The following is a 16026-nucleotide window of genomic DNA, read 5'->3' on the forward strand; positions in this document are numbered from 1 at the left end:
ACGCAGCGGTCTGCTTGTTCGCCAGGCAGCGAACAGATTAGGCAGTCTCCTTGTTTGTGAGACAGCGAAAATCCACAGTGCTTCCTCATTCTGCGAGAGAGCGAAGAGAGAGAGCGTTTTGCTCGTTCGCCAGGCAGTGAAGAGACGAAGCAGTCTGCTTGTTCTCCAGGCAGCGAAAAGATTAGGCAGTCTCCTTGTTTGTGAGACAGTGAACATCCACAGTGGTTCCCCATTCTGCGAGGCAGCGAAGAGACACAGTGGTTTTCTTGTTCGCCTGGGAGCGAAGAGACGAAGCAGTCTGCTTGTTCGCCAGGCACTGGACAGATTAGGCATTCTCCTTGTTTGTGAGACAGCGAACATCCACAGTGGTTCCTCATTCTGCGAGGCAGCGAACAGAGAGAGCCTTTTGCTTGTTCGCCTGGCAGCGAAGAGACGAAGCGGTCTGCTTGTTCGCCAGGCAGCGAACAGATCAGGCAGTCTCCTTGTTTGTGAGACAGCGAACATCCACAGTGGTTCCTCATTCTGCCAGGCAGCCAAGAGACGCAGCGGTCGGCTTGTTCGCCAGGCAGCGAACAGATTAGGCAGTCTCCTTGTTCGTGAGACAGCGAGCATCCACAGCGGTCACTCATTCTGCGAGGCAGCGAACAGATGCAGCCGTTTGCTTGTCCACTAGATGGCGTAGTGGCATCACGGATTGCTTTTTCGCCTGGAAGAGACCCGATGCAGCACTTTGCCAGCTGGCGAGGCAGCGAACAGACGCAGCAGTCTGCTGCTTTGTGAGACAGCGAACATCCACGGTGGTTAGTTATTCTGCGAAGCAGCGAAGAGACGCAGCGCTTAGTTAGTTCTCCAGGCCCTGAACACATGCAACGGTTCACTTGCTGGCAACGCAGCGAGGAGAGGCAGCGGTCTGCTTGTTCGCCAGGCAGCGGAGAAATGCAGCGGTTTGCTTGATGGCGAGGAAGAGAACAGAGAGAGCGGTTCGCTTTTTTGCGAGGCAGCGAAGAGAAACGGCAGTCTGCTTGTTCGCCAGGCAGCGAGGAGAGGCAGCGGTCTGCTTGTTCGCCAAGCAGTGGACAGATTAGGCAGTCTCCTTGTTTGTGAGACAGCGAACATCCACAGTGGTTCCTCATTCTGCCAGGCAGCGAAGAGACAGAGCATTTTGCTTCTTCGCCTGGCAGCGAAGAGACACAGCGGTTTGCTTGTTCGCCAGGCAGTGAAGAGACGAAGCAGTCTGCTTGTTCTTCATGCAGCGAAAAGATTAGGCAGTCTCCTTGTTTGTGAGACAGTCAACATCCACAGTGGTTCCCCATTCTGCGAGGCAGCGAAGAGACACAGTGGTTTTCTTGTTCGCCTGGGAGCGAAGAGACGAAGCAGTCTGCTTGTTCGCCAGGCACTGGACAGATTAGGCATTCTCCTTGTTTGTGAGACAGCGAACATCCACTGTGCTCACACATTCTGCGAGGCCGCCAAGAGACACAGTGGTCTGCTTGTTCGTGAGGCAGCGGACAGATGCAGTGGTTTGCCAGACAGCGAGGTAGTGAACAGAGAGAGTGGTTCGCTTGTTTGCGGGGCAGGGATGTTTCGCCATGGTTGGCTTTTTGGTGAGTGGGCGAATAGACGCAGTGATGTGCTTTTTTTTGCGAGTCAGCGAAGAGACGAAGCGGTCTGCTTGTTCGCCAGGCAGCGAACAGATCAGGCAGTCTCCTTGTTTGTGAGACAGCGAACATCCACAGTGGTCACTCATTCTGCGAGGCAGCCAAGAGACCTAGCGTTCTGCTTGTTCGCCATGCAGCGAAGAGATTAGGCACTCTCCTTGTTTGTGAGACAGCGAACATCCAGAGTGGTCACTCATTCTGCGAGGCAGCGAATTGGCACAGCGTTCTGCTTCTTCGCCAAGCAGTGGACAGATTAGGTAGTCTCCTTGTTTGTGAGACAGCGAACATCCACAGTGGTCACTCATTCTACGAGGCAGCCAAGAGACACAGCGGTCTGCTTGCTCGCCAGGCAGCGAAGAGACGCAGCGGTCTGCTTGTTCGCCAGGCAGTGGACAGATGAGGCAGTCTCCTTGTTCGTGAGACAGCGAGCATCCACAGCGGTCACTCATTCTGCGAGGCAGCGAACAGATGCAGCCGTTTGCTTGTCCACTAGATGGCGTAGTGGCATCACGGATTGCTTTTTCGCCTGGAAGAGACCCGATGCAGCACTTTGCCAGCTGGCGAGGCAGCGAACAGATGCAGCAGTCTGCTGCTTTGTGAGACAGCGAACATCCACGGTGGTTAGTTATTCTGCGAAGCAGCGAAGAGACGCAGCGCTTAGTTAGTTCTCCAGGCCCTGAACACATGCAACGGTTCACTTGCTGGCAACGCAGCGAGGAGAGGCAGCGGTCTGCTTGTTCGCCAGGCAGTGGACAGATTAGGCAGTCTCCGTGTTTGTGAGACAGCCAACATCCACAGCGGTCACTCATTCTGCGAGGCAGCGAACAGATGCAGTGGTTTGCTGGATCGTGAGGCAGTGAACAGAGAGAGCGGTTCGCTTCTTTGCGAGGTAGGGAACATTCGCCGTGGTTGGCTTTTTTGTGACTGGGCGAATAGAGGCAGTGATGTGCTTTTTTGCGAGGCAGCGAAGAGACGCAGCAGTCTGCTTGTTCGCCAGGCAGTGAACAGATGAGGCAGTCTCCTTGTTCGTGAGACAGCGAGCCTCCACAGCGGTCACTCATTCTGCGAGGCAGCGAACAGATGCAGCCGTTTGCTTGTCCACTAGATGGCGTAGTGGCATCACGGATTGCTTTTTCGCCTGGAAGAGACCCGATGCAGCACTTTGCCAGCTGGCGAGGCAGCGAACAGACGCAGCAGTCTGCTGCTTTGTGAGACAGCGAACATCCACGGTGGTTAGTTATTCTGAGAGGCAGCGAAGAGACGCAGCGCTTAGTTAGTTCTCCAGGCCCTGAACACATGCAACGGTTCACTTGCTGGCAACGCAGCGAGGAGACACAGCGGTCTGCTTGTTCGCCAGGCAGCGGAGAAATGCAGCGGTTTGCTTGATGGCGAGGAAGAGAACAGAGAGAGCGGTTCGCTTTTTTGCGAGGCAGCGAAGAGAAACGGCAGTCTGCTTGTTCGCCAGGCAGCGAAGAGACGCAGCGGTCTGCTTGTTCGCCAGGCAGCGAACAGATTAGGCAGTCTCCTTGTTTGTGAGACAGCGAACATCCACAGTGGGTCCTCATTCTGCGAGAGAGCGAAGAGACACAGTGGTTTTCTTGTTCGCCTGGGAGCGAAGAGACGAAGCAGTCTGCTTGTTCGCCAGGCACTGGACAGATTAGGCATTCTCCTTGTTTGTGAGACAGCGAACATCCACAGTGGTTCCTCATTCTGCGAGGCAGCGAACAGAGAGAGCCTTTTGCTTGTTCGCCTGGCAGCGAAGAGACGAAGCGGTCTGCTTGTTCGCCAGGCAGCGAAAAGATTAGGCAGTCTCCTTGTTTGTGAGACAGCGAACATCCACTGTGCTCACACATTCTGCGAGGCCGCCAAGAGACACAGTGGTCTGCTTGTTCGTGAGGCAGCGGACAGATGCAGTGGTTTGCCAGACAGCGAGGTAGTGAACAGAGAGAGTGGTTCGCTTGTTTGCGGGGCAGGGATGTTTCGCCATGGTTGGCTTTTTGGTGAGTGGGCGAATAGACGCAGTGATGTGCTTTTTTTTGCGAGTCAGCGAAGAGACGAAGCGGTCTGCTTGTTCGCCAGGCAGCGAACAGATCAGGCAGTCTCCTTGTTTGTGAGACAGCGAACATCCACAGTGGTTCCTCATTCTGCCAGGCAGCCAAGAGACGCAGCGGTCGGCTTGTTCGCCAGGCAGCGAACAGATTAGGCAGTCTCCTTGTTCGTGAGACAGCGAGCATCCACAGCGGTCACTCATTCTGCAAGGCAGCGAACAGATGCAGCCGTTTGCTTGTCCACTAGATGGCGTAGTGGCATCACGGATTGCTTTTTCGCCTGGAAGAGACCCGATGCAGCACTTTGCCAGCTGGCGAGGCAGCGAACAGACGCAGCAGTCTGCTGCTTTGTGAGACAGCGAACATCCACGGTGGTTAGTTATTCTGAGAGGCAGCGAAGAGACGCAGCGCTTAGTTAGTTCTCCAGGCCCTGAACACATGCAACGGTTCACTTGCTGGCAACGCAGCGAGGAGACACAGCGGTCTGCTTGTTCGCCAGGCAGCGGAGAAATGCAGCGGTTTGCTTGATGGCGAGGAAGAGAACAGAGAGAGCGGTTCGCTTTTTTGCGAGGCAGCGAAGAGAAACGGCAGTCTGCTTGTTCGCCAGGCAGCGAAGAGACGCAGCGGTCTGCTTGTTCGCCAGGCAGCGAACAGATTAGGCAGTCTCCTTGTTTGTGAGACAGCGAACATCCACAGTGGGTCCTCATTCTGCGAGAGAGCGAAGAGAGAGAGCGTTTTGCTTGCTCGCCAGGAAGTGAAGAGACGAAGCAGTCTGCTTGTTCTCCAGGCAGCGAAAAGATTAGGCAGTCTCCTTGTTTGTGAGACAGTGAACACCCACAGTGGTTCCCCATTCTGCGAGGCAGCGAAGAGACACAGTGGTTTTCTTGTTCGCCTGGGAGCGAAGAGACGAAGCAGTCTGCTTGTTCGCCAGGCACTGGACAGATTAGGCATTCTCCTTGTTTGTGAGACACTGAACATCCACAGTGGTTCCTCATTCTGCGAGGCAGCGAACAGAGAGAGCCTTTTGCTTGTTCGCCTGGCAGCGAAGAGACGAAGCGGTCTGCTTGTTCGCCAGGCAGCGAACAGATTAGGCAGTCTCCTTGTTTGTGAGACAGCGAACATCCACTGTGCTCACACATTCTGCGAGGCCGCCAAGAGACACAGTGGTCTGCTTGTTCGTGAGGCAGCGGACAGATGCAGTGGTTTGCCAGACAGCGAGGTAGTGAACAGAGAGAGTGGTTCGCTTTTTTGCGGGGCAGGGATGTTTCGCCATGGTTGGCTTTTTGGTGAGTGGGCGAATAGACGCAGTGATGTGCTTTTTTTTGCGAGTCAGCGAAGAGACGAAGCGGTCTGCTTGTTCGCCAGGCAGCGAACAGATCAGGCAGTCTCCTTGTTTGTGAGACAGCGAACATCCACAGTGGTTCCTCATTCTGCCAGGCAGCCAAGAGACGCAGCGGTCGGCTTGTTCGCCAGGCAGCGAACAGATTAGGCACTCTCCTTGTTTGTGAGACAGCGAACATCCAGAGTGGTCACTCATTCTGCGAGGCAGCGAATTGGCACAGCGTTCTGCTTCTTCGCCAAGCAGTGGACAGATTAGGTAGTCTCCTTGTTTGTGAGACAGCGAACATCCACAGTGGTCACTCATTCTCCGAGGCAGCCAAGAGACACAGCGGTCTGCTTGCTCGCCAGGCAGCGAAGAGACGCAGCGGTCTGCTTGTTCGCCAGGCAGTGGACAGATGAGGCAGTCTCCTTGTTCGTGAGACAGCGAGCATCCACAGCAGTCACTCATTCTGCGAGGCAGCGAACAGATGCAGCCGTTTGCTTGTCCACTAGATGGCGTAGTGGCATCACGGATTGCTTTTTCGCCTGGAAGAGACCCGATGCAGCACTTTGCCAGCTGGCGAGGCAGCGAACAGATGCAGCAGTCTGCTGCTTTGTGAGACAGCGAACATCCACGGTGGTTAGTTATTCTGAGAGGCAGCGAAGAGACGCAGCGCTTAGTTAGTTCTCCAGGCCCTGAACACATGCAACGGTTCACTTGCTGGCAACGCAGCGAGGAGAGGCAGCGGTCTGCTTGTTCGCCAGGCAGTGGACAGATTAGGCAGTCTCCGTGTTTGTGAGACAGCGAGCATCCACAGCGGTCACTCATTGTGCGAGGCAGCGAACAGATGCAGCCGTTTGCTTGTCCACTAGATGGCGTAGTGGCATCACGGATTGCTTTTTCGCCTGGAAGAGACCCGATGCAGCACTTTGCCAGCTGGCGAGGCAGCGAACAGACGCAGCAGTCTGCTGCTTTGTGAGACAGCGAACATCCACGGTGGTTAGTTATTCTGAGAGGCAGCGAAGAGACGCAGCGATTAGTTAGTTCTCCAGGCCCTGAACACATGCAACGGTTCACTTGCTGGCAACGCAGCGAGGAGAGGCAGCGGTCTGCTTGTTCGCCAGGCAGCGGAGAAATGCAGCGGTTTGCTTGATGGCGAGGAAGAGAACAGAGAGAGCGGTTCGCTTTTTTGCGAGGCAGCGAAGAGAAACGGCAGTCTGCTTGTTCGCCTGGCGGCGAAGAGACGCAGCGGTCTGCTTGTTCGCCAGACAGTGGGCAGATTAGGCAGTCTCCTTGTTTGTGAGACAGAAAACATCCACAGTGGTTCCTCATTCTGCGAGGCAGCGAACAGAGAGAGCCTTTTGCTTGTTCGCCTGGCAGCGAAGAGACGAAGCGGTCTGCTTGTTCGCCAGGCAGCGAACAGATCAGGCAGTCTCCTTGTTTGTGAGACAGCGAACATCCACAGTGGTTCCTCATTCTGCCAGGCAGCCAAGAGACCTAGCGTTCTGCTTGTTCGCCATGCAGTGAAGAGATTAGGCACTCTCCTTGTTTGTGAGACAGCGAACATCCAGAGTGGTCACTCATTCTGCGAGGCAGCGAATTGGCACAGCGTTCTGCTTCTTCGCCAAGCAGTGGACAGATTAGGTAGTGTCCTTGTTTGTGAGAGAGCGAACATCCACAGTGGTCACTCATTCTCCGAGGCAGCCAAGAGACACAGCGGTCTGCTTGCTCGCCAGGCATGGACAGATGAGGCAGTCTCCTTGTTCGTGAGACAGCGAGCATCCACAGCGGTCACTCATTCTGCGAGGCAGCGAACAGATGCAGCCGTTTGCTTGTCCACTAGATGGCGTAGTGGCATCACGGATTGCTTTTTCGCCTGGAAGAGACCCGATGCAGCACTTTGCCAGCTGGCGAGGCAGCGAACAGATGCAGCAGTCTCCTTGTTTGTGAGACAGCGAACATCCACAGTGGGTCCTCATTCTGCGAGACAGCGAAGAGAGAGAGCGTTTTGCTCGTTCGCCAGGCAGTGAAGAGACGAAGCAGTCTGCTTGTTCTCCAGGCAGCGAAAAGATTAGGCAGTCTCCTTGTTTGTGAGACAGTGAACACCCACAGTGGTTCCCCATTCTGCGAGGCAGCGAAGAGACACAGTGGTTTTCTTGTTCGCCTGGGAGCGAAGAGACGAAGCAGTCTGCTTGTTCGCCAGGCACTGGACAGATTAGGCATTCTCCTTGTTTGTGAGACAGCGAACATCCACAGTGGTTCCTCATTCTGCGAGGCAGCGAACAGAGAGAGCCTTTTGCTTGTTCGCCTGGCAGCGAAGAGACGAAGCGGTCTGCTTGTTCGCCAGGCAGCGAACAGATTAGGCAGTCTCCTTGTTTGTGAGACAGCGAACATCCACTGTGCTCACACATTCTGCGAGGCCGCCAAGAGACACAGTGGTCTGCTTGTTCGTGAGGCAGCGGACAGATGCAGTGGTTTGCCAGACAGCGAGGTAGTGAACAGAGAGAGTGGTTCGCTTGTTTGCGGGGCAGGGATGTTTCGCCATGGTTGGCTTTTTGGTGAGTAGGCGAATAGACGCAGTGATGTGCTTTTTTTTGCGAGTCAGCGAAGAGACGAAGCGGTCTGCTTGTTCGCCAGGCAGCGAACAGATCAGGCAGTCTCCTTGTTTGTGAGACAGCGAACATCCACAGTGGTTCCTCATTCTGCCAGGCAGCCAAGAGACGCAGCGGTCGGCTTGTTCGCCAGGCAGCGAACAGATTAGGCACTCTCCTTGTTTGTGAGACAGCGAACATCCACAGTGGTCACTCATTCTGCGAGGCAGCCAAGAGACCTAGCGTTCTGCTTGTTCGCCATGCAGCGAAGAGATTAGGCACTCTCCTTGTTTGTGAGACAGCGAACATCCAGAGTGGTCACTCATTCTGCGAGGCAGCGAATTGGCACAGCGTTCTGCTTCTTCGCCAAGCAGTGGACAGATTAGGTAGTCTCCTTGTTTGTGAGACAGCGAACATCCACAGTGGTCACTCATTCTACGAGGCAGCCAAGAGACACAGCGGTCTGCTTGCTCGCCAGGCAGCGAAGAGACGCAGCGGTCTGCTTGTTCGCCAGGCAGTGGACAGATGAGGCAGTCTCCTTGTTCGTGAGACAGCGAGCATCCACAGCGGTCACTCATTGTGCGAGGCAGCGAACAGATGCAGCCGTTTGCTTGTCCACTAGATGGCGTAGTGGCATCACGGATTGCTTTTTCGCCTGGAAGAGACCCGATGCAGCACTTTGCCAGCTGGCGAGGCAGCGAACAGACGCAGCAGTCTGCTGCTTTGTGAGACAGCGAACATCCACGGTGGTTAGTTATTCTGAGAGGCAGCGAAGAGACGCAGCGCTTAGTTAGTTCTCCAGGCCCTGAACACATGCAACGGTTCACTTGCTGGCAACGCAGCGAGGAGAGGCAGCGGTCTGCTTGTTCGCCAGGCAGCGGAGAAATGCAGCGGTTTGCTTGATGGCGAGGAAGAGAACAGAGAGAGCGGTTCGCTTTTTTGCGAGGCAGCGAAGAGAAACGGCAGTCTGCTTGTTCGCCAGGCAGCGAAGAGACGCAGCGGTCTGCTTGTTCGCCAGGCAGCGAACAGATTAGGCAGTCTCCTTGTTTGTGAGACAGCGAACATCCACAGTGGGTCCTCATTCTGCGAGAGAGCGAAGAGAGAGAGCGTTTTGCTTGCTCGCCAGGCAGTGAAGAGACGAAGCAGTCTGCTTGTTCTCCAGGCAGCGAAAAGATTAGGCAGTCTCCTTGTTTGTGAGACAGCGAACATCCACTGTGCTCACACATTCTGCGAGGCCGCCAAGAGACACAGTGGTCTGCTTGTTCGTGAGGCAGCGGACAGATGCAGTGGTTTGCCAGACAGCGAGGTAGTGAACAGAGAGAGAGTGGTTCGCTTGTTTGCGGGGCAGGGATGTTTCGCCATGGTTGGCTTTTTGGTGAGTAGGCGAATAGACGCAGTGATGTGCTTTTTTTTGCGAGTCAGCGAAGAGACGAAGCGGTCTGCTTGTTCGCCAGGCAGCGAACAGATCAGGCAGTCTCCTTGTTTGTGAGACAGCGAACATCCACAGTGGTTCCTCATTCTGCCAGGCAGCCAAGAGACGCAGCGGTCGGCTTGTTCGCCAGGCAGCGAACAGATTAGGCAGTCTCCTTGTTCGTGAGACAGCGAGCATCCACAGCGGTCACTCATTGTGCGAGGCAGCGAACAGATGCAGCCGTTTGCTTGTCCACTAGATGGCGTAGTGGCATCACGGATTGCTTTTTCGCCTGGAAGAGACCCGATGCAGCACTTTGCCAGCTGGCGAGGCAGCGAACAGATGCAGCAGTCTGCTGCTTTGTGAGACAGCGAACATCCACGGTGGTTAGTTATTCTGAGAGGCAGCGAAGAGACGCAGCGCTTAGTTAGTTCTCCAGGCCCTGAACACATGCAACGGTTCACTTGCTGGCAACGCAGCGAGGAGAGGCAGCGGTCTGCTTGTTCGCCAGGCAGTGGACAGATTAGGCAGTCTCCGTGTTTGTGAGACAGCCAACATCCACAGTGGTCACTCATTCTGCGAGGCAGCGAACAGATGCAGTGGTTTGCTGGATCGTGAGGCAGTGAACAGAGAGAGCGGTTCGCTTCTTTGCGAGGTAGGGAACATTCGCCGTGGTTGGCTTTTTTGTGACTGGGCGAATAGAGGCAGTGATGTGCTTTTTTGCGAGGCAGCGAAGAGACGCAGCAGTCTGCTTGTTCGCCAGGCAGTGAACAGATGAGGCAGTCTCCTTGTTCGTGAGACAGCGAGCATCCACAGCGGTCACTCATTCTGCGAGGCAGCGAACAGATGCAGCCGTTTGCTTGTCCACTAGATGGCGTAGTGGCATCACGGATTGCTTTTTCGCCTGGAAGAGACCCGATGCAGCACTTTGCCAGCTGGCGAGGCAGCGAACAGACGCAGCAGTCTGCTGCTTTGTGAGACAGCGAACATCCACGGTGGTTAGTTATTCTGAGAGGCAGCGAAGAGACGCAGCGCTTAGTTAGTTCTCCAGGCCCTGAACACATGCAACGGTTCACTTGCTGGCAACGCAGCGAGGAGACACAGCGGTCTGCTTGTTCGCCAGGCAGCGGAGAAATGCAGCGGTTTGCTTGATGGCGAGGAAGAGAACAGAGAGAGCGGTTCGCTTTTTTGCGAGGCAGCGAAGAGAAACGGCAGTCTGCTTGTTCGCCTGGCGGCGAAGAGACGCAGCGGTCTGCTTGTTCGCCAGACAGTGGGCAGATTAGGCAGTCTCCTTGTTTGTGAGACAGAAAACATCCACAGTGGTTCCTCATTCTGCGAGGCAGCGAACAGAGAGAGCCTTTTGCTTGTTCGCCTGGCAGCGAAGAGACGAAGCGGTCTGCTTGTTCGCCAGGCAGCGAACAGATCAGGCAGTCTCCTTGTTTGTGAGACAGCGAACATCCACAGTGGTTCCTCATTCTGCCAGGCAGCCAAGAGACCTAGCGTTCTGCTTGTTCGCCATGCAGTGAAGAGATTAGGCACTCTCCTTGTTTGTGAGACAGCGAACATCCAGAGTGGTCACTCATTCTGCGAGGCAGCGAATTGGCACAGCGTTCTGCTTCTTCGCCAAGCAGTGGACAGATTAGGTAGTGTCCTTGTTTGTGAGAGAGCGAACATCCACAGTGGTCACTCATTCTCCGAGGCAGCCAAGAGACACAGCGGTCTGCTTGCTCGCCAGGCATGGACAGATGAGGCAGTCTCCTTGTTCGTGAGACAGCGAGCATCCACAGCGGTCACTCATTCTGCGAGGCAGCGAACAGATGCAGCCGTTTGCTTGTCCACTAGATGGCGTAGTGGCATCACGGATTGCTTTTTCGCCTGGAAGAGACCCGATGCAGCACTTTGCCAGCTGGCGAGGCAGCGAACAGATGCAGCAGTCTCCTTGTTTGTGAGACAGCGAACATCCACAGTGGGTCCTCATTCTGCGAGACAGCGAAGAGAGAGAGCGTTTTGCTCGTTCGCCAGGCAGTGAAGAGACGAAGCAGTCTGCTTGTTCTCCAGGCAGCGAAAAGATTAGGCAGTCTCCTTGTTTGTGAGACAGTGAACACCCACAGTGGTTCCCCATTCTGCGAGGCAGCGAAGAGACACAGTGGTTTTCTTGTTCGCCTGGGAGCGAAGAGACGAAGCAGTCTGCTTGTTCGCCAGGCACTGGACAGATTAGGCATTCTCCTTGTTTGTGAGACAGCGAACATCCACAGTGGTTCCTCATTCTGCGAGGCAGCGAACAGAGAGAGCCTTTTGCTTGTTCGCCTGGCAGCGAAGAGACGAAGCGGTCTGCTTGTTCTCCAGGCAGCGAAAAGATTAGGCAGTCTCCTTGTTTGTGAGACAGCGAACATCCACTGTGCTCACACATTCTGCGAGGCCGCCAAGAGACACAGTGGTCTGCTTGTTCGTGAGGCAGCGGACAGATGCAGTGGTTTGCCAGACAGCGAGGTAGTGAACAGAGAGAGAGTGGTTCGCTTGTTTGCGGGGCAGGGATGTTTCGCCATGGTTGGCTTTTTGGTGAGTAGGCGAATAGACGCAGTGATGTGCTTTTTTTTGCGAGTCAGCGAAGAGACGAAGCGGTCTGCTTGTTCGCCAGGCAGCGAACAGATCAGGCAGTCTCCTTGTTTGTGAGACAGCGAACATCCACAGTGGTTCCTCATTCTGCCAGGCAGCCAAGAGACGCAGCGGTCGGCTTGTTCGCCAGGCAGCGAACAGATTAGGCAGTCTCCTTGTTCGTGAGACAGCGAGCATCCACAGCGGTCACTCATTCTGCGAGGCAGCGAACAGATGCAGCCGTTTGCTTGTCCACTAGATGGCGTAGTGGCATCACGGATTGCTTTTTCGCCTGGAAGAGACCCGATGCAGCACTTTGCCAGCTGGCGAGGCAGCGAACAGATGCAGCAGTCTGCTGCTTTGTGAGACAGCGAACATCCACGGTGGTTAGTTATTCTGAGAGGCAGCGAAGAGACGCAGCGCTTAGTTAGTTCTCCAGGCCCTGAACACATGCAACGGTTCACTTGCTGGCAACGCAGCGAGGAGAGGCAGCGGTCTGCTTGTTCGCCAGGCAGTGGACAGATTAGGCAGTCTCCGTGTTTGTGAGACAGCCAACATCCACAGTGGTCACTCATTCTGCGAGGCAGCGAACAGATGCAGTGGTTTGCTGGATCGTGAGGCAGTGAACAGAGAGAGCGGTTCGCTTCTTTGCGAGGTAGGGAACATTCGCCGTGGTTGGCTTTTTTGTGACTGGGCGAATAGAGGCAGTGATGTGCTTTTTTGCGAGGCAGCGAAGAGACGCAGCAGTCTGCTTGTTCGCCAGGCAGTGAACAGATGAGGCAGTCTCCTTGTTCGTGAGACAGCGAGCATCCACAGCGGTCACTCATTGTGCGAGGCAGCGAACAGATGCAGCCGTTTGCTTGTCCACTAGATGGCGTAGTGGCATCACGGATTGCTTTTTCGCCTGGAAGAGACCCGATGCAGCACTTTGCCAGCTGGCGAGGCAGCGAACAGACGCAGCAGTCTGCTGCTTTGTGAGACAGCGAACATCCACGGTGGTTAGTTATTCTGAGAGGCAGCGAAGAGACGCAGCGCTTAGTTAGTTCTCCAGGCCCTGAACACATGCAACGGTTCACTTGCTGGCAACGCAGCGAGGAGACACAGCGGTCTGCTTGTTCGCCAGGCAGCGGAGAAATGCAGCGGTTTGCTTGATGGCGAGGAAGAGAACAGAGAGAGCGGTTCGCTTTTTTGCGAGGCAGCGAAGAGAAACGGCAGTCTGCTTGTTCGCCAGGCAGCGAAGAGACGCAGCGGTCTGCTTGTTCGCCAGGCAGCGAACAGATTAGGCAGTCTCCTTGTTTGTGAGACAGCGAACATCCACAGTGGGTCCTCATTCTGCGAGAGAGCGAAGAGAGAGAGCGTTTTGCTTGCTCGCCAGGCAGTGAAGAGACGAAGCAGTCTGCTTGTTCTCCAGGCAGCGAAAAGATTAGGCAGTCTCCTTGTTTGTGAGACAGCGAACATCCACTGTGCTCACACATTCTGCGAGGCCGCCAAGAGACACAGTGGTCTGCTTGTTCGTGAGGCAGCGGACAGATGCAGTGGTTTGCCAGACAGCGAGGTAGTGAACAGAGAGAGAGTGGTTCGCTTGTTTGCGGGGCAGGGATGTTTCGCCATGGTTGGCTTTTTGGTGAGTAGGCGAATAGACGCAGTGATGTGCTTTTTTTTGCGAGTCAGCGAAGAGACGAAGCGGTCTGCTTGTTCGCCAGGCAGCGAACAGATCAGGCAGTCTCCTTGTTTGTGAGACAACGAACATCCACAGTGGTCACTCATTCTACGAGGCAGCCAAGAGACACAGCGGTCTGCTTGCTCGCCAGGCAGCGAAGAGACGCAGCGGTCTGCTTGTTCGCCAGGCAGTGGACAGATGAGGCAGTCTCCTTGTTCGTGAGACAGCGAGCATCCACAGCGGTCACTCATTCTGCGAGGCAGCGAACAGATGCAGCCGTTTGCTTGTCCACTAGATGGCGTAGTGGCATCACGGATTGCTTTTTCGCCTGGAAGAGACCCGATGCAGCACTTTGCCAGCTGGCGAGGCAGCGAACAGATGCAGCAGTCTGCTGCTTTGTGAGACAGCGAACATCCACGGTGGTTAGTTATTCTGAGAGGCAGCGAAGAGACGCAGCGCTTAGTTAGTTCTCCAGGCCCTGAACACATGCAACGGTTCACTTGCTGGCAACGCAGCGAGGAGAGGCAGCGGTCTGCTTGTTCGCCAGGCAGTGGACAGATTAGGCAGTCTCCGTGTTTGTGAGACAGCCAACATCCACAGTGGTCACTCATTCTGCGAGGCAGCGAACAGATGCAGTGGTTTGCTGGATCGTGAGGCAGTGAACAGAGAGAGCGGTTCGCTTCTTTGCGAGGTAGGGAACATTCGCCGTGGTTGGCTTTTTTGTGACTGGGCGAATAGAGGCAGTGATGTGCTTTTTTGCGAGGCAGCGAAGAGACGCAGCAGTCTGCTTGTTCGCCAGGCAGTGAACAGATGAGGCAGTCTCCTTGTTCGTGAGACAGCGAGCATCCACAGCGGTCACTCATTGTGCGAGGCAGCGAACAGATGCAGCCGTTTGCTTGTCCACTAGATGGCGTAGTGGCATCACGGATTGCTTTTTCGCCTGGAAGAGACCCGATGCAGCACTTTGCCAGCTGGCGAGGCAGCGAACAGACGCAGCAGTCTGCTGCTTTGTGAGACAGCGAACATCCACGGTGGTTAGTTATTCTGCGAAGCAGCGAAGAGACGCAGCGCTTAGTTAGTTCTCCAGGCCCTGAACACATGCAACGGTTCACTTGCTGGCAACGCAGCGAGGAGACACAGCGGTCTGCTTGTTCGCCAGGCAGTGAAGAGACGAAGCAGTCTGCTTGTTCTCCAGGCAGCGAAAAGATTAGGCAGTCTCCTTGTTTGTGAGACAGTGAACACCCACAGTGGTTCCCCATTCTGCGAGGCAGCGAAGAGACACAGTGGTTTTCTTGTTCGCCTGGGAGCGAAGAGACGAAGCAGTCTGCTTGTTCGCCAGGCACTGGACAGATTAGGCATTCTCCTTGTTTGTGAGACAGCGAACATCCACAGTGGTTCCTCATTCTGCCAGGCAGCCAAGAGACGCAGCGGTCGGCTTGTTCGCCAGGCAGCGAACAGATTAGGCACTCTCCTTGTTTGTGAGACAGCGAACATCCACAGTGGTCACTCATTCTGCGAGGCAGCCAAGAGACCTAGCGTTCTGCTTGTTCGCCATGCAGCGAAGAGATTAGGCACTCTCCTTGTTTGTGAGACAGCGAACATCCAGAGTGGTCACTCATTCTGCGAGGCAGCGAATTGGCACAGCGTTCTGCTTCTTCGCCAAGCAGTGGACAGATTAGGTAGTCTCCTTGTTTGTGAGACAGCGAACATCCACAGTGGTCACTCATTCTACGAGGCAGCCAAGAGACACAGCGGTCTGCTTGCTCGCCAGGCAGCGAAGAGACGCAGCGGTCTGCTTGTTCGCCAGGCAGTGGACAGATGAGGCAGTCTCCTTGTTCGTGAGACAGCGAGCATCCACAGCGGTCACTCATTGTGCGAGGCAGCGAACAGATGCAGCCGTTTGCTTGTCCACTAGATGGCGTAGTGGCATCACGGATTGCTTTTTCGCCTGGAAGAGACCCGATGCAGCACTTTGCCAGCTGGCGAGGCAGCGAACAGACGCAGCAGTCTGCTGCTTTGTGAGACAGCGAACATCCACGGTGGTTAGTTATTCTGAGAGGCAGCGAAGAGACGCAGCGCTTAGTTAGTTCTCCAGGCCCTGAACACATGCAACGGTTCACTTGCTGGCAACGCAGCGAGGAGAGGCAGCGGTCTGCTTGTTCGCCAGGCAGCGGAGAAATGCAGCGGTTTGCTTGATGGCGAGGAAGAGAACAGAGAGAGCGGTTCGCTTTTTTGCGAGGCAGCGAAGAGAAACGGCAGTCTGCTTGTTCGCCAGGCAGCGAAGAGACGCAGCGGTCTGCTTGTTCGCCAGGCAGCGAACAGATTAGGCAGTCTCCTTGTTTGTGAGACAGCGAACATCCACAGTGGGTCCTCATTCTGCGAGAGAGCGAAGAGAGAGAGCGTTTTGCTTGCTCGCCAGGCAGTGAAGAGACGAAGCAGTCTGCTTGTTCTCCAGGCAGCGAAAAGATTAGGCAGTCTCCTTGTTTGTGAGACAGCGAACATCCACTGTGCTCACACATTCTGCGAGGCCGCCAAGAGACACAGTGGTCTGCTTGTTCGTGAGGCAGCGGACAGATGCAGTGGTTTGCCAGACAGCGAGGTAGTGAACAGAGAGAGAGTGGTTCGCTTGTTTGCGGGGCAGGGATGTTTCGCCATGGTTGGCTTTTTGGTGAGTAGGCGAATAGACGCAGTGATGTGCTTTTTTTTGCGAGTCAGCGAAGAGACGAAGCGGTCTGCTTGTTC

This window comes from Apteryx mantelli, chromosome 8, assembly GCF_036417845.1.
Source record: "Apteryx mantelli isolate bAptMan1 chromosome 8, bAptMan1.hap1, whole genome shotgun sequence".
NCBI classification, from domain to species: Eukaryota; Metazoa; Chordata; class Aves; order Apterygiformes; family Apterygidae; genus Apteryx; species Apteryx mantelli.